Raw genomic sequence first — 23,005 nt, 5'->3', positions numbered from 1 at the left:
CCGTCCCCCCTCCGCCCCCCGCCCAGCCCTTCCTCCGCCTCCCCGCAGCCCCGCCGCAGTTCCCCGGGGCCGCGGAGTAGGCGACACTGCGGGGAGGGGGCGCTGCTCTAGCGATGGAAGTTTGGGGTTCCTTAGGGGATATTACTCTTTTCCCTTCGGAGTCTAGAAGGGTTTGCCATCGTTTTCGTTGTTCCAGTTGAAGATATAATGGGGTGTGTGTCCCGTAGAGACAGAGGGTGGCCAGCCTTCTCCCTTATGTATTTCTTAAGGTAGTTGTGAAGATACATTAAGATAACAGATGAGAATTGAGTTTGAAATAGATGTTAGTGCAACGTCAAATGCAAGATGGCATTTCTTCCATCCCTGAGTTCTCGTCTGATGTTCGTGGCAGCTTGGTATGCAGTTCCTGAGGATCTTGGAAATGTCATATCAGCCTGGATCACTGCTTATGTGAGGAGGTAGATCTTAAAATTGCTGACTATATATGTATCTGTTCATTCTTTATTCCCTAGAGAATCGGCTGTCATATTCTTGGAAATTTAGGATTTAAGAAAACTGCTTCTCTCCTTGGGAAAAAATGATAGTCTTGAGGAAAAAATTGCAACATGAGCAATGCTTACATTTAAAAAAGAAAAAGCACTCTTTGTGGTCTGTAATTAGTTGAAGGACATAAGTAGGTGTTACATAACAGTTTGCTTTCCAAATGATCATATTTGGTATGTTAAATTTGGAAGTATGCTTCATCCAGTTACAGATTTATAAAGTAATTTTGAAAATGTAAAGTGGTTGGTGTCTTCTTACTAATAATACCAGAAGTCCCCGAATTTCACATCTCATTTTGTCAATTGATGAGGCAACTGAATATGAGATAGAAAAACTTACATGAGAAACCAGTGACATAATGACAATAAAGATTTTGTTGACTATATTAAGGAGTATAATTGTCAAGTAGATGTGAAAAACAGAAGTTGTAGAGATGGGCTGGGGAGAAGGGTTTATTACAATTTCTATTCTATGGAATTTTCTCTAATCAGTATCTACCATTTCTCTTTTGCATGCTCCATCTTTTTTTTTTTTTTTCCCACCTTTTCATGTCTTCTTGAAAAGGGGAAGTTTGTTTAGACTGTGAAGAGTTTTACTCTGGTTTATCAGTGATTAGTATATTTCCGAAACTGTCCTCTGTTTTTCAGTTTTCTAATACAGTATTTAGGGAATGTGATAATTTGGGAGATATACATAATTTTTACATAATTGTTCATTGTTAAGTCTGTAAAACAAGCATGGAATTTAAATACTTTCCTAATTATCCTAAATTTCCACAAAAAAAAAAAATTTAAGGTTTTCTTCTTTTTCATCTTTGGATTTTTCATATGAAATTACTCCCAAATACACGAACAACATTTTAGAAACTACTTCTGGAGTCAAATGATTTAGCCAATGGATCCAACTTGCCAAGTATGATTCAGTAAATTCTCCTATAAATTCTTGAGTTATAGATTAAGTTTTACCTCTTCTTGCATGGGCCATTGCTGAAATATATACCCATTTAACTGTCTTCACATCTCTGGAGGTATAGTTTGATTTATCAACCATATGGTTGGACATCTTGGAACACAAGGTTTATTCTTCAGTGCAGTTTATACGTGATTGACTGTAATTTAGTAAGATAAAGTGTAATTTGGCTTAAGAGTGTCATCATCAAAAACAGAATTTTCATTCTTCCTGAGACTTTTTTCATGTAATTGTTATGCTGCAAGTGAAATTAAAAGCATAGTTGGGAAAAATGTGCAACTGAGTTTAAAATCAAGAGTTTGACAGATGTATATTTTTTGAAAATTTTAGATGCATATGTTCTCTGATAGTCTATTGAGTCATTGTTGGATCTTGGCTCTCCAGTTCTGTTCTGAGTTTTTCTTTCTTGTGGAGATTCTCAGGAATCGGCTTATGGCAAAATTTATTAAATTCTAGTTGTTAGGTGGATACATAGAAAACTTAAATTTATTTACATTAGAGGACTTCAGATACAAATTCTATATATGTGTTGCTTAGGGAATCGTTCTTCACTAACAGTTAATATTTGTCTAGTCTCCTTTTAGGCATATAATATTTTAAGTGATTTTTTTAAAGGGTGTCCTGTACAGTGTACTGACTTAGTGCTGTGTGAACTCAGTGATTTAACCAAAAAGCTGCCAGGCACAATTGGTTTTTAAATAATGATAATCAATAGTTTGGCATCTGTGCCTAGGATTCCTTAGTTAGGGGAACTTCTGATGGAACTCTTCTATGCTTTAATTACAGCTGGTTTAAGATTATATATGTTATATTTTCATTCCAAATGAAGTGGGAATAAAAGAAGTAGAAATGTTCATTGAGATAACAGTTCTCCTGGGTAGCTATTTTTTAGGACTGCACTATTCTAGTCTGTATTTTTAGGTAAAATCAGACTAGTGTTGAAGGCAGAGAGAGTTGTATTTACCTTCCAATGGAAGAAAAACATTTTCTGTTATCCTAAATGAATGACAGTACAAAGTAATTTGTTTGATAGTTGTCTTATACAGTCTTGCAAAAGTGAATAGACTGTGTTTCTTAGTTATATTCTTGATTTCCTGTTTGAATGTAGTTTTTTTAGGACTCTGCATTTCTTATGTAATAAAAATCAAGAAAAGTCATTTGAGAAATTTCAAAGGATGTATGGAAGCTAAGTTTGAATAAGATGAATAAAAGTTGTGGATTCAAAGTACTGAAGTATATAATGCCATTAGGTTCTCAGTTTAGTATTTCTTTAATTGCTTGGGAAATGTTTTTATTGTTATATGGATTTTCTCACTTGTAGAGTTTTGTCTTGAAGAAGATAAGATGCTGCTCTGTCTAGAGGAAACATTGAAAAATTTAGCTAGTGCTGCTCTGAAGTGGCCATTGTAATGTTTTTTCCCTAGTATTTGCTGCTCTTGACTGGTATTGGGACTTATAAAAATGTACAAGATTATTTTGATTTTTGTTTTAGAATTTAATTCCTCTGACAGTGATGGAAGACCCTGAGGGAAAACTGAAAAGGAAACAAGAAACAACTGTTTTCTTCTAAACAAAGACTTAAAAGTAAAGGGGGTGGGGGGGTGGGAAACATATGAAATCTTCAAATGTAATCCAGTCAACATGATGAGACTTTAAAAAATTATCCTGATTTCATCACCTTGGTATAATCTTTAAAGTTTTAAACCAAATTCCAAGTTAATAAATGTGTTAAAGATTTTTTTAGCTAAATAATTTAGGAAAGTGGTTAGAATAAATAAAATAGTTTCTAAATGCTATTTTTGCTCCTTCAGAGAACTGTATGTAATAATTTGATAATTTAGACTTAATTTATTATTTTCCAGTGGGAACATTACATTTGTTTGTTTCTATATGCCTGGTCTGATAGTATGCAGAGAGGCCAGAGGCCCTGTAAAGGGAACATTTCTGGAAGCATTCTCTGTTGTATGTGGAAAAACCCTGCCTCAGGATAAAATTCTTGCCAAATTGTCATAATCTTGGGTTCTAATTGAATACTATCTTATTTTATATCACAGCCATCTTTCTTCACATTGGGTTTCATAGTCTTAAGTAAAATATTTGAGGATCTCCTTGAAAGATGAATTAAGTATTTCATAATCTAAAACAAAGTTGTAGTCTTGTAAAGCAAGTATACCCCAGTAAAATTTTTTAAAAAAGAAAAAAAAGAGGGCTGCCTTGTCATGTTACGTAGTTGAAAGTCAATAAATAATTATATGAATCTGAAAAAATAAAGTAACATGTTTTTGCTTATAATACTGAAAACCAGGATTTTAACTAATTTATGTGTAGTTTTGTTTTGTTTTAATGGATTGGGAGGAAAAGACAAGTGATCTGTTTTCAGGAAGGTAAAACTAAAAAGATAATTTATTTAAGAAAAGTATTCTTTCCAAACCTGTTTAGTCTTGGTTTGTTGGGATGAACAGCATTCACCAGACATTCCTGCTTCTCATTCAGTTGTCTGGGATACTCAATAGACCCTCATTCTTGGCTCATTAACAAAACAGATGTGAGAAAGAATATTGTGTGGTGTTTCAACCATAGTGGTTATGCTGTTAGGATACATGAACAGCCTTTCTGTGTTTGGAGGTTCTGTAGTTTTCTGCCATTATCTGTGTTTTTAATATTAATGACTTTCATTGGCTACCCATTGCTTTAAAAAAAAAAAAAGACTGTTGAGAGTTAGCAAAATCTTGTCACACAACTGATGCTTTCTCTTATATCTTAAATGTGGGCTCTTTGTGATTTGGTTGCAATAAAATATTATATACATTAATCTAGAATGTTAGTTTAATGAAATCGTAGGGAAGAATTCTTTGTTTTATGTCAGCCAGTTTTTCCCACATTATTTCTGAATTATTGAGTTCTTGAGAAATCAGAATATATCTGTAGAATATAGACTTTGGATGTTTTTATATTTTTCATTTTTGCAAGAAAATGTTCTCAACTGTAGGCTTACATAATTCTCCTTTTGAGTCATTACCAATATTTGATGTTTTAACTGATTTCTAAATCTAACAGCAGAAGTTCAGTAGTGTATCTCTCAATTTTAAAAAAGTTGAAGAATAGATTGCAAAATAGGTTTATATCTTAGCAGTGAAGTCCTTTTGTTTGAAGAAACTTCTAGCTTCTGAATTGGGACTTGCTATCTATCTGTATATTTGACATAAAATTACTCAGATTTTTCTAAATTTTTGCTTGGGTGATAATAAGTTTTTCAAAAGTTATCCAAACTTTAATTATAAAATAAATCTCAAGGCATTTCCATAGTGCATGGACTGTTTGTTTTCTGAAGGGGCGGGGGAGGGGGGACGGCGTGGTGGGGGGAATGTCGTTTGAAAAAATGGTTCCCCATATGGCATCTGAGAAATTTAACCCTGAACAGTCTGGATGTTCTAGAGTGCTGATTTAGCTACAGTGAATATAATAAATGTAATCTGATATGAGTACACTGTGTTTGTACAGGTTCATTGAAAAAATAGGTAGAATTAGTAGATAGGAAGTTATTAAAATCTCATGCCTTGTGAATTTAACTAGTAAACAGACATTTAATTATGTCAAGTTTTGAAGTCAACACAATATATATATTTTTTCAAAACAAAAATAGAAAACTTTTCCTGATTATAAAAGTATATGTTTATTGTTTTTTTAAAAGCAAACAGTATAGGAAAATCTAGAATAGAAATTAAAATAATATGATCTTATAATCCAGAGAAAACCATTGTTAATTTTTTCTTGTATATTTTCTTATATGTCTATCCATCATCATATTAATTGTTTTTAACCTGCTTTTTCTACTCAGTTATGTATCATGGATATTTTTTTCTTATCATTACTTATATCTATGTAGCAATATTAGTTTTACTAATGCATAGCATTTAATTTTTAAATTTGTATTTTTTTTTTTTTGCCATGCCATTTGGCTTATGGGTTCATAGTTCCTGGACCAGGGATTGAACTTTGGCAGTAAAAGCACAGAGTCTTAACCAATGGACCACCAAGGAATTCTAGCATTTAATTTTATATTATTAGTCAGGCTTAACTGATGGCATTTAGATTTTTTCCATTTTTTAAATAAAATTTTAACTGAAACTTTGGTAAGTATCCTAATATATAGATCTTTGTATGGTGGTCCATTGATTGCTTTAGGATAAATTCCTAAAAGTAGAATTGATAAAATGAAGTATCCCATGAATGTGCAAGTAAAAGTTCCCAGTGAAAATCCATAATTTGTTAATAGGCTATAGTTGATTCTGATTTGTTAATTGCTTATTTTTATTTATTTTTGTTGTTGTTGTTCATTGCTTATTTTTCATCAGTCACATTTGCTGTAGGCTGTAATTTAGCTTTGGATTCACAAGTAGAACATGTTAAATTCTTAGGTCAGTGAACACCACATACATATGCTTTGAAAATGTATAGTTTGAGGTTTATGTGGTTAGTTGTTATTTAGCCAATACTTGATATAGCTACCAGAAGAAAAGTTTGGGGTAGAAATTCCTGATAGTGCTTTTTATTTCTATTTAATTACATTTTTAACTCTAGTGGACAATATATGTATTTGTTAAATAACTAAAATATGGTTCAGTGGAAGTTTAATTTATTGTATTGACAGAATTACTTCTTCCATTAATATACATTAACTTTTTAATACTTTGAATTGATGGTTTTATAGTCAATAGAGTTCTGTTACATTGCTTATTCATGAAACAGAATTTTTATTTTTACCAGTTTGTATAAAAAGTATCAAGCAAAATAATGGTAACGGAATAAAAATGACAGTGTAATATAGTGTAGAAAGCATGGGTTTTGGAGACAAATCCTGGTTCTCAAATTAACATAATAATGATATGCCATTGCAGGTTCATCTATTGTAACAAATGTAACACGCTGATGTGGGGATATTGATAGTTGGGGAGGCTGTGCATAGGTGTGTGTAGCAGGCATATAGGCCATCTCTGCCTTCTGCTCAGTTTTACTGTGAACCCACAACTACTCTAAAAAATAAAATCTGTTAAAAGGAACTAACTGTGATTTTGGGTAGTACATTTAATCTTCCTTAACTTTAATTTCCTTATCTGTATAATGGCATAGTAAAGAGATTCAGTATGCAAAGGAAATACCATTCTTCACTTCCTAATTTGTAAGACATTTTACTATAGAAGATTGAGGGTGTATAGGCAGAACTGTAATAAACTCCCATATACTCATCACCCAAACCCAACATTCATCAACCCGTATCCAATCATGTCCATTCTACTTTCCTCTCTCCTGTATTTTTTGAAGTGTATTCTGGGCATAATATTTCATTTATAAATATCTGCTAAGTATATCTATAAGAGATATAGGGGACTTCCCTGGTGGCCCAGTCTTAAAGAATCTGCCTGCCAGTGCAGGGGACACAGGTTCAAATCCTCTTATGGGAAGATTCCACATGCTGCGGAGCAACTAAATCTGTGCTCCGCAACTACTGAGCCCGTGCTCTAGAGCCCAAGACCTGCCACTGCTGAAACCTGCACGCCAAGAGCCCATGCTCTGCAACAAGAGAAGCCAACAAAATGAGAAACCCGTGCACTACAACTAAGAATAGCTTCTGCTCACCCAACTAGAGAAAGCCAGTACAAAGCAATGAAGACCCAACATGGCCAAAAATAAATAAATAATTTTTTTTTTTTTAAGAGAGAGAGAGAGGGAACTTCCCCGGTGATTAAGATTCTGGGTTTCCACTGTGGGGGGCGTGGGTTCAATACCTGGTTGGGGAACTAAGATCCCACAAGCTGTGAGATGCAGCCAAGAAATGAGAGATATGTACTCTTTAAATAAGCCACAGTACCATTCTTACAGCAGAATAGTAACAGCGTAATCATTTATATCAAATATCTAGTCAGTGTTCAGTTTCAGCTTGTCTCAGATATTATACTTTATTTTCTTAACAGTTTGCTTTTTAAAAATATATTTCATTTTTGAATCAGGATCCAAATAAATTCCCCACATTGTAAATGATTGTTACATATTTTAAGTATCTCTTAATTTGTAAGGTTTCTACCCTTTCCCCCTTTACAATGTATAGATTGTTTGTTCTTTTAGACTTACTCACAGTCTGGATTTGGCTAGTTCTGTCTTCATGGTATAATTTAACATGTTTCTCCAAGTTTACTGTAAACTTTTGTTGTTGTTGAGTCGCTAAGTCGAGTCCAACTCTGCGGCAACACGCCAGACTCCCCTGTCCTTCACTGTCTCCCAGAGTTTGCTCAAACTCATGTCCATTGAGTCATTGATGCCACCCAATCATCTCATCCTCTGTTGCTCCCTTCTTCTCCTGCCCTCAGTCTTTCCCAGCATCAGGGTCTTTTCGAATGAGTCAGCTTTTCACATCAGGTGGCCAAAGTATTGGAGCTTCAGCTTCAGCATCAGTTCTTCCGATGAGTATTCAGGGTTGATTTCCTTTAGGATTGACTGGTTTGATTTCCTTGCTATCCAAGGGACTCTCAAGAGTCTGCCCCAACACCACAGTTCAAAAACATCAATTCTTCGACATTCACCCTTCTTTTTGGTCCACCTCTCACATCCATACATGACTACTGGAAAAGCCATAGCTTTGACTATACAGACCTTTGTTGGCAAAGTGATGTGTCTGCTTTTTAAAATGCTGTCTAGGTTTGTCATAGCTTTTCTTCCAGAGGGTAAGCATCTTTCAGTTTTGTGGCCGTAGTCACTGTCCACAGTGATTCTGGAGCCCCCCAAAAATAAAATCTGCCACTGTTTCCATTGTTTCCCCATTATTTGCCATAAAGTGATGGGACCAGATGCCGTGATCTTCATTTTTTGAATGTTGACTTTTAAGCCATTTTTTTTGCTCTCCTCTTCCACCTTCATCAAGAGGCTCTTTAGTTCCTCTTTGATTTCTGTCATAGGGTGGTGTCATCTGCATATCTGAGATTATTGATATTTCTCCCCGGCAGTCTTGATTCCAGCTTGTGATTCATCTAGCTCGACATTTCGCATGATGTACTCTGCATTTAAGTTAAATAAGCAGGGTGACAGTATACAGCCTTCACGTACTCCTTTCTCAATTTTGAACCAGGACCTAAAACTTGATCAGATTCAGGGCATTCTTTTTCTCTTTCTTTCTTTCTGCCCACGCCTTGTGGCATATGAGATCTTAGTTCCTTGACCAGGGATTGAACCTCCACACAGTGGAATGGGAAATCTTAAACACTGGACCACCAGGGAAGTACCCCCAGAGCATTCTTTTTGAACTTCACAAAGAATCAGTCAGGTTTTTGTTCCCAGCACTTTGCTAAAATTGCTCTTATCAAAGTCAACAAATTATTCGTTAAGTCCAGTGAAAGTCACTCGGTTGTGTCTGACTCTTTGAAACCCCATGGACTGTAACCTGCCAGGCTCCTCTGTTCGTGGAATTTTCTAGGCCAGAATACTGAAGTGGGTAGCTGTCTCCCCTTTACTTCTCCAGGGGATCGTCCCAACCAAGGGATCGAACCCAGGTCTCCTGCATTGCAGGTGGATTCTTTACCATCTGAGCCAGCAAGGAAGCCAGTTAAATCCACTAGTCAGTTCCCAAATCTTAATTTTGTCTCTTCACCCATATTTTATTACATTGCTTCCTTCTCGAAACACTGCTATTCCACTTGTCTTCCTGACTACCACATTCTCTAGGTCCTTCTCCAACCTTATTGGCTATTACTTTTCTTCTTCCTTTGCTGTTTCATCTTCATCTCCCCAGTCTCTAAACATTGGGAGTTTCTCAGGATTTATTAATATTCTTATGTATCCTGCCACAGTTTGGGTGATCACCTCTGGTTCAGTGGTTTCAAAAGCCACTAATATGCCAAGGACTGTCATATCTACATGTCCAGCCTATACCTCTTAAAGTGTCCTAAAAATCTTCTTGATTTCTTCTCAAAACTTTCTATTATTCCTGAGTTATTCCTATCAGTATGTGACATTTCAAATTCTTTTAGTTGCTTAGACCAAAAAGCTTTTAGAGCTCTTTTCTTTCATACCCCACACCTAATCCATTAGCAGTTCCCACTAGGTCTCTTGTCTAAATATTTTCCACATTGACATCATTCCCATAGCTGCTACCACTGCTGCCCTAGCCAACATTATCTTTTGCCTGGAAAGTTGACTGGCCTACTAACTGATCTCTTTGCTTGTGCTTTTACGCATAATTTTTCAGACAGCAGTTAGAGTGATTGTTTAGAAAAGTTTAAGTCAGATCATAATGCTTCTAGATTCAGAACCCATTGTTGATTTCTCATATATCATAATCAGATCCAAAGACCTCATGGCTTGCAAATCCCGTGTGATCTGATCCCCCATTATCTTTCTGACCTCATCTCCTACTATTCTCTCCTGTTCACTTTGCTCCAGGCAGAATGGTCTGTTTGCTGTTCATTGAATACCAGGCAAGCTTTTTGCTTTATACTTGATTTTTCCTTTGCCTGGACTACTCTTTCAGCTATCTATAATACATGACTTTTTCTCTCACTTCTGTTTTCTGCCTCAGTTCAGTTCAGTCGCACAGTCATGTCCAACTCTTTGCAACCTCATTGACTGCAGCACACCAGGCCTCCCTATCCATCACGAACTTCCAGAGCTTGCTCAAACTCATGTCCATTGAGTCAGTGATATCATCCAACCATCTCATTCTCTGTCACCCCCTTATCCTCCTGCCTTCCATCTTTCCCAGCATCAGGGTCTTTTCCAATGAGTCAGTTCTTTGCATCAGGTGGCCAAAGTATTGGAGCTTCAGTTTCAGCATTAGTCCTTCCAATAAATATTCAGAACTGATTTCCTTGAGGATTGACTGGTTTGATCTCCTTGCAGTCCAAGGGACTCTCAGGAGTCTTTTCCAACACTACAGTTCTAAAGCATCAATTCTTCAGCACTGAGCTTCTTTATAGTTCATCTCTCGCATCCATACATGACTACTGGAAAAACCATAGCTTTGACTAGACAGACCTTTGTTGGTAAAGTAATCTCTCTGCTTTTTAATACGCTGTCTCGGTTTGTCATAGCTTTTCTTCCAAGGAGCAAGCATTTTTTAATTTCATGGCTGCAGTCACCATCTGCAGTGATTTTGGAGCCCAAGAAAATAAAGTCTGTCACTGTTTCCATTGTTTTCCCATCTATTTGCCATGAAGTGATGGGACCAGATGCCATGATCTTAGTTTTTTGAATGTTGAATTTTAAGCTAGCTTTTTCACTCTCCTCTTTCACTTTCATCAAGGGCCTCTTTAGTTCATTTTTGCTTTCTGCCATAAGAGTGGTGTCATCTGCATATCTGAAGTTATTGATATTTCTCCCGGCAGTCTTGATTCTGGCTTGTGCTTCATCCACCCCAGCATTTGGCATAATGTACTCTGCATATAAGTTAAATAAGCAGGGTGGCAGTATACAGCCTTTATGTACCTCTTTCCCAATTTTGAACCAGTCTGTTGTTCCATGTCTGGTTCTAACTGTTGCTTCTTGCCCTGCATACAGGTTTCTCAGGAGGCAGGTCAGGTGGTCTGGTATTCCCATCGCTTGAAGAATTTTCCATAGTTTGTTGTGATCCACATAGTCAAAGCCTTTAGTGTAGTCAGTGAAACAGAAATAGATGTTTTCTGGAATTCTCTTGCTTTTTTTTAATGATCCAGTGGATGTTAGCAGTTTGATCTCTGATTCCTTTGCCTTTTCTAAATCCGGCTTGATCATCTGGAAGTTCATAGTTCATGTACTGTTGAAGCCTGGCATGGAAAATTTTGAGCATTACTTTACTAGCATGTGAGATGAGTGCAATTGTGCGATAGTTTGAGCATTCTTTTGCATTGCCTTTCTTTGGGATTGGAATGAAAACTGACCTTTTCCAGTCCTGTGGCCACTGCTGAATTTTCCAAATTTGCTGGCATATTGAGTGCAGCACTTTCACAGCATCATCTTTTAGGATTTGAAATAGCTCAACTGGAATTCCATCACCTCCACTAGCTTTGTTCATAATGATGCTTCCTAAGGCCTACCTGACTTTGCATTCCAGGATGTCTGGCTCTCGGTGAGTGATCACATCATCCTACTTATCTAGGTCAGTTCTTCTGTGTATTCTTGCCACCTCTTCTTAATATCTTCTGCTTCTGTTAGGTCCATATTGTTTCTGTCCTTTATTTTGCCCATCTTTGCATGAAATGTTCCCTTGGTATGTCTAATTTTCTTGAAGAGATCTCTAGTCTTTTCTATTCTATTGTTTTCCTGTTTCTTTGCATTGATCACTGAGGAAGGCTTACTTATCTCTCCTTGCTATTCTTTGGAATTCTGCATTCAGATGGATATATGTTTCCTTTTCTTCTTTGCCTTTCTCTTCTGTTCATTTCTCAACTATTTGTAAGGCCTCCTCAGACAACCATTTTGCATTTCTTTTTCTTGGGGATGGTTTAGATCACGGCCTCCTGTACAGTGTTACAAACCTCCATCCATAGTTCTTCAGGCACTTTGTCTGTAAGATCTAATCCCTTGAATCTATTTGTTACTTCCACTGTATAATCATAAGGGATTTGATTTAGGTCATACCTGGATGGTCTAGTGGTTTTCCCTACTTTCTTCAATTTAAGTCTGAATTTGGCAGTGAGTTTATGATCTGAGCCACAGTCAGCTCCTGGCCTTGTTTTTGCTGACTCTATAGAGTTTCTCCATCTTTGGCTGCAAAGAATATAATCAGTCTGATTTCGGTATTGACTGGGTTTTCTGCCTACTTGTCGCCTTTTCAAAGAGGACTTTTTTGACAGACCTAATATGGCTAGCTACCCCCTACCACACACGTACTGTCTATCCCCTTAACCCATCTTACTTTGTATAGCTTCCATGGGCAGAGGAGCCTGGTGGGCTACAGTCCATGGGGCTGTGAAGAGTCGGACACAACTGAGCAATTGAGCACACACACTCATTTTTTATAGCAGTTATTATTACCTAACTGGCAAAAAAGAAATATAGTATAATATATCCTCCCACCCCTGTAAAATCTTCATGAGGATCAGGTCTTTATCGTATTTATTAAAATTACTATTCACCTGAACAATGCCTGGCACTTAATATACAGTAAATATTTGTTGAACACATTTATGAGTCAGGAAATAAATGACTTGATGAATGATAGCCTGTAGTGTAATGTGCTGATGAAAACTGCAGGCTCTGAAATCAGACTACTTATTTGCAAATCCTAGCTTTGCCATTTTCTTCCTGTGAACATGTTTTTTTAAAACATGTGCTCCTTGTGCTTCATTTTCCTCATTATAATATAGTACCTGATGCAAAAGTTATGTTGTAAGAAATCACCAAATGTATATCACATATATAATGCTCTGTATATGTTTCTGTTATTATTGTTGTAATTTGGGGATATCCCCCATTATATTATGAACTACTTCAGTAAAGTAATTGTGACTTATTAATTCATGTATCTATAAGACCTCGAACATAATATTTGTTCAATAAAAAGAATAGATAAATGACCTTTTATATTTCTGATTTTTAAAAAAAATTGTAGGTGCAATGAGTTTCATGAGAGAATAATGAATATAGAATAATAAAACATTTTTAAGCCTATCTTGATGGTTATCACATGTAAATAAAACGGCAGAAGGTGGGTTTTTTTTTGTAACATATAAAAGATTTTAAAAAGTTGTAATGCCTAATGCTAGAGAGGGCATAGGAGAGAAAGAAATCTCGTGATAGTAATGTGTTCATATGCCAGTTTGGCAGAAAATACCAAGTCAGAAATATGTTTCTGTTCCTGTCCTTTGACCTGGTGGTAGGTCTATTTGTGACATTTGTCTGAGGGAAAATTTCTATATGCCAGTTTCCCTCTCTAGTTCCCCCAAATAAAACAGTAGGTGCTTGATGCAGAGAAATTTCCTTAGCATATTTATATGACATGTAGGAGTTTATTAATATTTATTGAAGAACTGCTGCTTTTTTTAATGACTTCTATGCCTGGCACATCTAGAATATATAGATCATTTTATCTCATTTTTAAAATAAGGTAACTGAATGTACTGCAGCATTATAAAGGCCATATTTGCCGAAGTCCACAGCTACTATCATAGTCAGTGTGAAAAACTGAAAGCTTTTTTTCTAAGATCAGGAACAAGACAAGAATGCCTACTGTCAACACTTTTTTTCAACTTAGTGCTGGGGACTTACCTGATGGCACAGTGGATAAGAATCTGCCTGCCAGTGCAGGGCACATGGGTTCGATCCCTGGTCTAGGAAGATTCCACACGCTGCAGAGCATGTACGCCCACGTGCCACAACTACTGAAGCCCGCACACCCTAGGGCCCTTGAGCTGCAGCTCCTGAGCCTGTGTGCTGCAAGTGCCAAAGCCGGTGTGGCTAGAGCCTGTGCTTCGCCACAAAAGAAGCCACCACAGTGAGGAGCCCACGCACCATGAAAAGGAGCCTCTGCTCACCACAAGTAAAGAAAACCCAAGCAAAACAACAAAGACCCCACGTAGCCACAAATAAATAAGTAAAAGAGAAAATTGACTTTTATACCTTTAAAAATAACAACAGTGCTGGACAACCTAGCCAAAACAATTAGGTAAGAAAAAGAGTAGAAAAGGCATTCTTTTTTCTTTTTTTGCTATTACGATTGGTATTTATAGAGTATGCAGTAATACAGGAAAAATATTTGAGCTACACTGAAAAAAAATCAGAATACAAAAAATACATATAAACAGAAAACCACTACAATGTAGAAAAAAATTTTTATAAGAGAAGATTATACATAGAAACACCAGTGTTCAACATGGGTGATGGGACCACGGATTTTTTTCCTCTGCCATTACCAGGTATTTTCTGAACTGTATATAATTAACAATAAATCCCAATTTTAAAAACACTGCAAAATCCAGTTGAGATTTTTGCATAGAGCAAATTCAAAGAGTAAGAGAGTACACTGGAACACTGTGAGTGGAGTTTGTCAGTGTCAGGTCAGACTCAGGCTTTTCATCGCTCCTTACCAGCAAACTTGATAATGCTGCCCCAAAATGCTTTTCAAATAACAATTTATAACCACTGACTATATATTTGACCCACTGAAAAACACCCACCTTGGCTCCTGAAAGAAGCCCTGAGAACAGTGTGTGTGTGCTTAGTCACTTAGCTGTGTCCGACTCTTGGACCCCATAGACTGTAGCCTGCCAGGCTCCTCTGTCCACGAATTCTCCAGGCAAAAATACTGGAGTGGGATGCCATTTCCTTCTCCAGAATACTACCAGTGCTGAAACAAGCTGATGAACAATTCTTAACCCGTTCACACACTGGACTGGAAGGAGTAAAACTGTATTTGCAGATGATGTGCTATTATATATAGAAAACTCTAAATTGTGAAAAACTGTTGGAAATAATAATTGAATTTAGTAGAGTTGCATGACACAAAATCAATATACAAAGCCTAGTATATTTCTATATACTAACAACTATCAAAATGATAGAATTTTTAAAAATCCCAGTTACAGTAGCATCAAAAACAATAAAATGCTTATGGAAAGATACTCTATGCTCATGGATTGGAAGAATTAATATTGTTTAAATGTCCACACTATTCAAAGTTATCTACAGATTCAGTGCAGTCCATATCAAAATTGCAATGGCAAAAAAATAAATCGCAGGGCATTTTCTACAGAAATAGAAAAAGCAATACCGCAGAAGACCCCCAATAGCTAAAACAATCTTGAGAAAGATGAGCAAAGCTAGAGGCATCACACTTCGTGATTTCAAACTATTTTACAAAGCAATATCATAATAGTGTGGTATTGGCATAAAAATAGGCATATAGATCAATGTGAGCCTAAAAATAAACCCATGCATATCTACTCAGTTTTTGACAAAGGAGCAAAAAGTACACAGCGGGGAAAGGATAGTCTGTACAACAAATGGTGTTGGGAAAACTGGATAGCCATATGCAAAAGAATGAAACTAGACCCTAGCTTATACCATATATAAACATTAAAATGGATCAAAGACTAACAGAATACCTGAAACCATAAAACTAGAAGTTTTACTCCATAGCACCTAAGCTTCTTGACATTGGTCTTGACAGTGATTTTTTTTTAGCTTAATACCAAAAACCAAGTTAAGGCAACAAAAGCAAGAATAAGTGGGTAAGACTATATCAAAATAAGTCTCTGTTAGCAAAGAAAATCATTAACAAAAGGAAACTTTATAGAATGAGAGAAAATATTTGCAAACCACGTATCTGATGAAGGGTTAATATCCAGTATATACAAGAAGCTCTTACAACTCAATAGCAGAAAATAACTTGATTGAAAAATGGGCAAAGGACTTGGAATATACATTTTTCCAAAGAAGACATGCAAATGACCAACCAGTACATAAAAGGTGCTCAGCATTACCAGTTATCATAGAAATGCAAATCACAACCACAATGAGATATAACCTCATACCTGTTGGGATGACATTTTATCAAAAAGACAAGATGATAAATGCCAGTGTGAGTGTGGAGAAAAGAGAACCCTTATACACTGTCGATGATAACATAAACTGGTACAGCCACTGTGGAAAACTGTGTGGAGGTTCCTCAAGAAATTTAAACTAGAGCTACCATATGCTCCTTTACCAGCTGGGGAAGAGTAGGGGGAGGGATAAATTCGGAGTTTGGGATTGACACGTACACGCCGCTATTTTTAAAATAGCCAACAAGGACCTACTGTATAGCACAGGAAACTCTGCAATATTCTAAATGGGGAAAGAATTTAAGAAGTAATAGATGGATGTATATGTATAACTGAATCACTTTGCTGTGCATCTGAAACTAACAGAACATTGCTGCTGCTGCTGCTGCTGTTGCTAAGTCACTTCAGTAGTGTCCGACTCTGTGTGACCCCATAGATGGCAGCCCACCAGGCTACGCCATCCCTGGGATTCTCCAGGCAAGAACACTGGAGTGGGTTGCCATTTCCTCTAGAACATTGCTAATCAACTATATTCCAATATTAAGAAACAAAGAATAGAGCTGCCATGTGTCCCAGCAGTCCCACTTCTGAGTATATATCCGAAGGAAATGAAACCATTACCTTGAACCAATATCTGTACTTGACTGTTCATTGCAGCATTCACAGTAGCCAAGGTATGGAAACTATCTTAAATGTCCATCAGTGGATGAATTGAAACAAAATGTGGTATGTGTGTACACACACACACAGTGGAATATTGTTCAACCTTTGAAAAAGAAGGAAATCCTGTTACTTCTGACCATGGATGAGCCTAGCTGTCAATGAGCTCAGTATAATAAGACAAAGACAGATACTGCTTGGTATCACTCACATGTGGAGTCTTTAAAAAAAAAAGTAGAAAAATGGTTGTCAGGGGATGAGGGAAATAGAGAAAGGTTGGTACAAGTGTACATACTTTAAGATGAATAAGATTATACTGTGAGTAAGAGCTGCAGATTAATGTATACCATAGTGACTAGAATTCATTATACTGTGTTGTGTAATTGAAATTTGCTAAGAGTGTAGAACTTCAGTGTTTTAAATCCTCCCCTCCTTGCAAAAAGGTGAATATGTGAGGTGATGGATGTGTTAGTTAACTTGGTAGGAAGAATCTGTTCACAGTGCACAGGTCTATCAAACTATCATGTTGTATGCTGTAAATATCATTTAGAAAATTAATAGGCAAGTGAGTCAGAGTTGTGCCTTTTCCCTGATCATTAGATCTGAAATTTGAACTCAGATCTGAGACCATACTTCAGTTGAAGTAATTTAATATATTACTCTCTTTATATGTTAAGAGTTTAGCCTACTGCCCTCCAGGCTTATCCATGCAAATAACAGAAATCAAACTGAAACTAATTAAAGCAAAAGGGGTTTATTGACTCATGCAATCTAAGGAAGGTTGAGTGGCAGTAGGAAGAACAGATTTGCAGCTGAGCTCACATCTGGAGCAGTTGGAACTGGAAACTCATGGTATCAGACTACTACTCCATCTCTTATTTTGACTTCACTGTACATGTAGCTCTACTATATGTAGTTTCCATTTTATCCTACTGTTGATTGGCTTTTTCTACACGTCAGAACATTTGATCTCCAATGGCTGTTATATCTCACAGCCTTAGTCCCTGAAGAGGAAATGCCTGATGGTTGTTTAGGTCCCAAGTTAAAAAAAAGTCCCAAGGGAAGGACTACTTATTAGTTTTTCTAGGTTCTGGTGTCTGTCCCTGGACCAGTCAATTGTGGGGCAAGTTCATGTAAGAACATATCAACTACAGGTATTCTTTAGTACTTGGGAAAGTGTACAGTATTCAAGAGAGTAGCCATGAGGTAGAGGAAAATGATGGTGTTGTGCTTGGCATACAGTACTGTGAATATCCATTACAGTTGCTTGTTTCATTGTTTATAATAGTGAAAAATTGGAAGCAAGCTAAATATCCTGGAGTGAAGCTTGGTCAGTTGTAGTTCATCAACTTAATGGGTCATTAAATAGCTGTTAAAATTATGGTTATTAAGACCTTGGGCTTCCCTGATGGCTCAGTGGTAAAGAATCCGCCTGCCAGTGTAAGAGACACAGGGTCAGTCCCTGTGTCAGGAGGATCCCCTGTAGAAGGAAATGGTACCCCACTCCAGTATCCTTGCCTGGGAAAGCCTGAGGGCAGAGGAGTCTGGCAGGCTGTAGTCCATGGGGTCACAAAACAGTCAGATACAACTTAGCTACTACACAATAACATATGAAGATATGCTCATGATGCTACATTAAATGGGAACAGAATATAACATTTTATATACAGGAGCCTGGTAGGCTGCAGTCCATGGGGTCGCGAAGAGTTGGACACGACTGAGCGACTTCACTTTCACTTTTTCCTTTCATGCATTGGAGAAGGAAATGGCAACCCACTCCAGTGTTCTTGCCTGGAGAATCCCAGGGACGGGGGAGCCTGGCGGGCTGCCGTCTATGGGGTCACACAGAGTCGGACACGACTGAAGCAACGCAGCAGCAGCAGCAGCAGCAGCATACAGTGTGTTTGCTACCGTGAAACTTGAAAATTCGGATTACTGAAACAGATTTACAAAGTCATATGACAGAGGATCGGGTTTCAAGCAGGAGACACAGGTTTGATCCCTGGGTCAGAAAGATCCCTGGAGAAGGAAATGGCAACCCATTCCAGTATTCTTGCCTGGGAAATCCCATGGGCAGAGGAACATGGTGGGCTACAATCCATGGAATCACAAAGAGTCAAACACAACTTAGAGACTAAACAACAACAGCATTGACAGAGGGTCACTGTGGTCCAAAGTCTGGTGCCTAACTTTGTAGATCCTGACCCTTTGTCTTGCCAGGCATCCAGAAACCATCATCACCATGAGGAACTGACTGATGCTAACCAGAGTTCACAGGAAACTGATATATAAATCATAATGTTAATCATTTGCAAAGAAAAATACTATTTCCAGAGCATCAAGCAGATTCATATTGACTAGTCATGAGGCAGCAAACTTCTCTCCCTCCAGTGGTCTATATGGGCATCCAGACAATAATTAGAAGATTGGTCTGAAATTGTGGAACCAGGAAAAGGGGCTTAATATGAGGCACTCGTAAGTATTAGGGATAGAAATATCACTCACTCACAAACTCTGTCCTCAGATCACTCAGTTTATATGAAAATACAGGTGTTAAATAGCTATAGAATTTTCTCTGTATAGAGTAGGCAGGCTATTTTATTAGGCTCAGAACTCCCACTAAAGAAAACTAAAATATCTGAATGAAATAGAACAAAATGTCTTATTAAAAGCATGGAATAATTAAGAATAGGTTGCTGAAAATCAGACATTCTGCATCACAACCACTAGTTGGGAGACTATTTGCCATTATGTTAAATGGGAGAAAGTATAATGTGTTAGATATTGGCCTAACCTCAACTGATTTCCCCAAATGAGAAATTGATGCTGGGAAGGACTGAAGGCAAAAGGAGAAGAGGGTGACAGAGGATGAGATGGTCAGATAGCATTACTAACTCAATGGACATGAGTTTGAGCAAACTCCAGGAGATAGTGGCCAACAGAGGAGCTGGTGTGCTGTAATCCATGGGGTCTCAAAGAGTTGGACACAACTTAGCAACTGAACAATAACAACTAACTTAAGTACATTAACACACTGTACATCTATCAGAGTGTCATGTTAGGATGTAAAATGCTTAGGAACATCTTTCCTGATCACGATAATTAATATGGTTGGTTATAAACAGTTGTTTTGTGAGTAGTACATGACAAATGGATGAGCTTTTAAAAAATTATCATTTTACTGCATTCTTTCCTTAAATTGAAATATAATTGATATATGTTTCAGATGTACAACATGATTCAGTATTTGTAAATATTACCTCCACAATAAGGAGGTAATAACATCTGTCAACATAGTTAGAAATTTTTTGTGATGAGAATGTTTAAGGTCTACTTTTTTTTCTACTTTCAAGTATGCAGTACAGTATTATAAACTATAGTCATCATGTTGTACATTACATCCCTGCTGCTGCTACTGCTGCTAAGTCGCTTCAGTCGTGTCCGACTCTGCGACCCCGTAGACGGCAGCCTACCAGGCTCCCCCGTCCCTGGGACTCTCCAGGCAAGAACCCTGGAGTGGGTTGCCATTTCCTTCTCCAATGCATGAAAGTGAAAAGTGAAAGTGAAGTCGCTCAGTCATGTCCCACTCTTATCGACCCCATGGACTGCAGCCTACCAGACTCCTCCACCCATGGGATTTTCCAGGCAAGAGTACTGGAGTGGGGTACCATTGCCTTCTCCACATTACATCCCTAAGACTTACTTATTTTGTAACTGAAAGTTTGTACTTGTGATCCCCTTCGCTCATTTTGCCTACTCCCATAATGCTAAAGAGGGCTTCCCAGGTGGTGCTAGTGATGAGGAGTCTGCCTACTAGTGCATGAGAGGCAAGAGACTCAGATTCGATCCCTGTGTTGGGAAGATCCCCTGAAGTAGGAAATGGCAACCACTCCAGTATTCTTGCCTGGAAAATTCCATGGACAGAGGAGTGGCAGGCTACAGTCCATGGGACTGCAAAGAGTCAGATGCAACTGAGCGACTGAGCACACACATGGTGATAAAGAATCTGCCTGTCAGTGTGTGAGAGGCAAGAGACTTGGGTTTGATTTCTTGGACAGGAAGATCCCCTGGAGAAGGGAATGGCAACCCACTCTGGTATTCCTACCTTGAAAATTCCATGGATAGAGAAGCCTGACAGGCTGTGGTCTATGGGGTCACAAAGAGTCGGACACAACTGAGCATGTGTGCACCTCTGGCAACCACCAGTCTCTTCTCTGTTATCTATGAGGTTGGGTTTTGTTTTTTTTTCTCTCTCTGTCTCTTACATTCCACACACAGATGAGGTCATGTGGCTTTGTCTTTCTCTGTCTGATTTGTTTCACTTAGCATAATGTTTTCAAGGTCCATCCATGTTTCAGATGGCAAGATTTCCCTTTTTATGACTAAATAATTTTCCATTTTGTATATAGAGCACATTTTGTTTATCCATTCATCCAATGGACACCTAGGTTGTTTCCATATCTTGACTGTTGTACGTAATACTGCGGTGAACGTGAGAGTGGATATGTCTTTTTAGGTTGCTGTTTTCCTTTTCTTTAGATAAATATCCAGTAGTGGAATTGCTGGTGGTTCTTCTAGTTTTAATTTTTAAGGGAATCTTCATTCTGTTTTTCATGGTACATGTACCAGTTTACATTCCTACCGATAGTGCACAAGGGTTTCCTTTCTCCACATTCTTGCCAACACTTGTTATTTCTTGTGTTTTGATAATAGCCATTCTAAGATGTGAGGTGATGTCTTATTGTGGTTTTGACTTGTATTTTCCTGGTGATTAATGATGTTGAGTGTCTTTTCATGTGCCTGTAGTCCATCTGCATGTCTTCTTTGGGAAAATATCTGTGCAGAGCCTCTGCCCATTTTTTTAATTGGATTTTTTTTTCCCTGTTGAGTTTTATGAGTTCTTTATGTATTTTAAGTATTAACCCCTTATCAAATATGTGTTTTGCGAATGTATTTTCTCAGTTTATGCTTGTATATTCATTCTCTTGTAGAACAGGTTTTATTTTTAATGAAAACATCAATTTTTTATTTAATATGTTGTGCTTTTGGTATCTATGTGTTTCTCCTAAGAAGTCATCACCAATGAACACTGGGGTACATGTGTCTTTTTAAGTATACATTACCATATGTAAAATAGACAGCTAATGGGAAGCTGCTGTATCACACAGGGAGCTCAGTGCCGTGCTCCATGACAGCCTAGAGGGCTGGGATGGGATAGGGTGTGGGAGGGAAGTTCAAGTGGGAGGGGACATATGTATATATAAGTATACATATATATTCACATCGTTGTATGCCAGAGATCAACACAACATTGTAAAGCAATTATCCTCCAATTAAAAATTAAAAAATGTTTAAAAATCATCATCAAGGTCACTTATGTTTTGAACTAGGAGTTGAGTAGCTCTGCATTTTACGTTGAGGTTCACGAGCCATTTGAGTTTGTTTTGTTTGGGGTTTTTGACCATACTGTGTGTCTAGTGGGATCTTAGTTCTCTGACCAGGGATTGAACCTGGGCCCTCAGCAGTGATAGTGTAGAGTCCTAACCACCGGACCACCAGGGAATACCCTGAGTTAGTTTTTGAAAAAAGTTTTAGATCTGTGTCCAGATTCTTTTCTTCTTTTTTTTCTTTAACACGTGGATATCCATTTGTTTAACAGCACCATATTTTTAAAATGTCCTTTTTCCATTGAATTGCCTTTGCTCCTCTGTCAAACATGAGTTGACTGTGTGGTTCAATTTTGGGGCTATCAGTTCTGTTCCTCAGATCTATTTTTCTGTTTTTTAATAAAAACCACACTAAAGTAATGCTAAAAATTCTGCAAGCCAGGCTTCAGCAATATGTGAACCGTGAACTTCCAGATGTTCAAGCTGGTTTTAGAAAAGGCAGAGGAATCAGAGATCAAACTGCCAACATCTGCTGGATCATCGAAAAAGCAAGAGAGTTCCAGAAAAACATCTATTTCTGCTTTATTGACTATGGCAAAGCCTTTGACTGTGTGGATCACAATAAACTGTGGAAAATTCTTCAAGAAATGGGAATACCAGACCACCTGACCTGCCTCCTGAGAAACCTATATGCAGGTCAGGAAGCAACAGTTAGAACTGGACATGGAACAACAGACTGGTTCCAAATAGGAAAAGGAGTATGTCAAGGCTGTATATTATCACCCTGCTTATTTAACTTATATGCAGAGTACATCATGAGAAACGCTGGGCTGGAAGAAGCACAAGCTGGAATCAAGATTGCCGGGAGAAATATCAATCACCTCAGATATGCAGATGACACCACCCTTATGGCAGAAAGTGAAGAGGAACTCAAAAGCCTCT

The 23,005-nt window shown here is 37.6% G+C and overlaps 1 protein-coding gene across 1 annotated transcript in view; it reads left to right on the top strand.

The window, feature by feature from the left end:
* The window catches only part of AGO3 (argonaute RISC catalytic component 3), a 131,844-nt gene that overhangs the window by 487 nt on the left and 108,352 nt on the right, over positions 1-23,005 (top strand). The window lies entirely within an intron of this gene.

This window comes from Bison bison, unplaced genomic scaffold (genome assembly GCF_000754665.1).
Source record: "Bison bison bison isolate TAMUID 2011002044 unplaced genomic scaffold, Bison_UMD1.0 scf7180017864158, whole genome shotgun sequence".
Classification (NCBI taxonomy): Eukaryota; Metazoa; Chordata; class Mammalia; order Artiodactyla; family Bovidae; genus Bison; species Bison bison.
The sequence above is the reverse complement of the archived record's forward strand: the minus strand, read 5'-3'. Positions and strand labels throughout refer to the sequence as shown.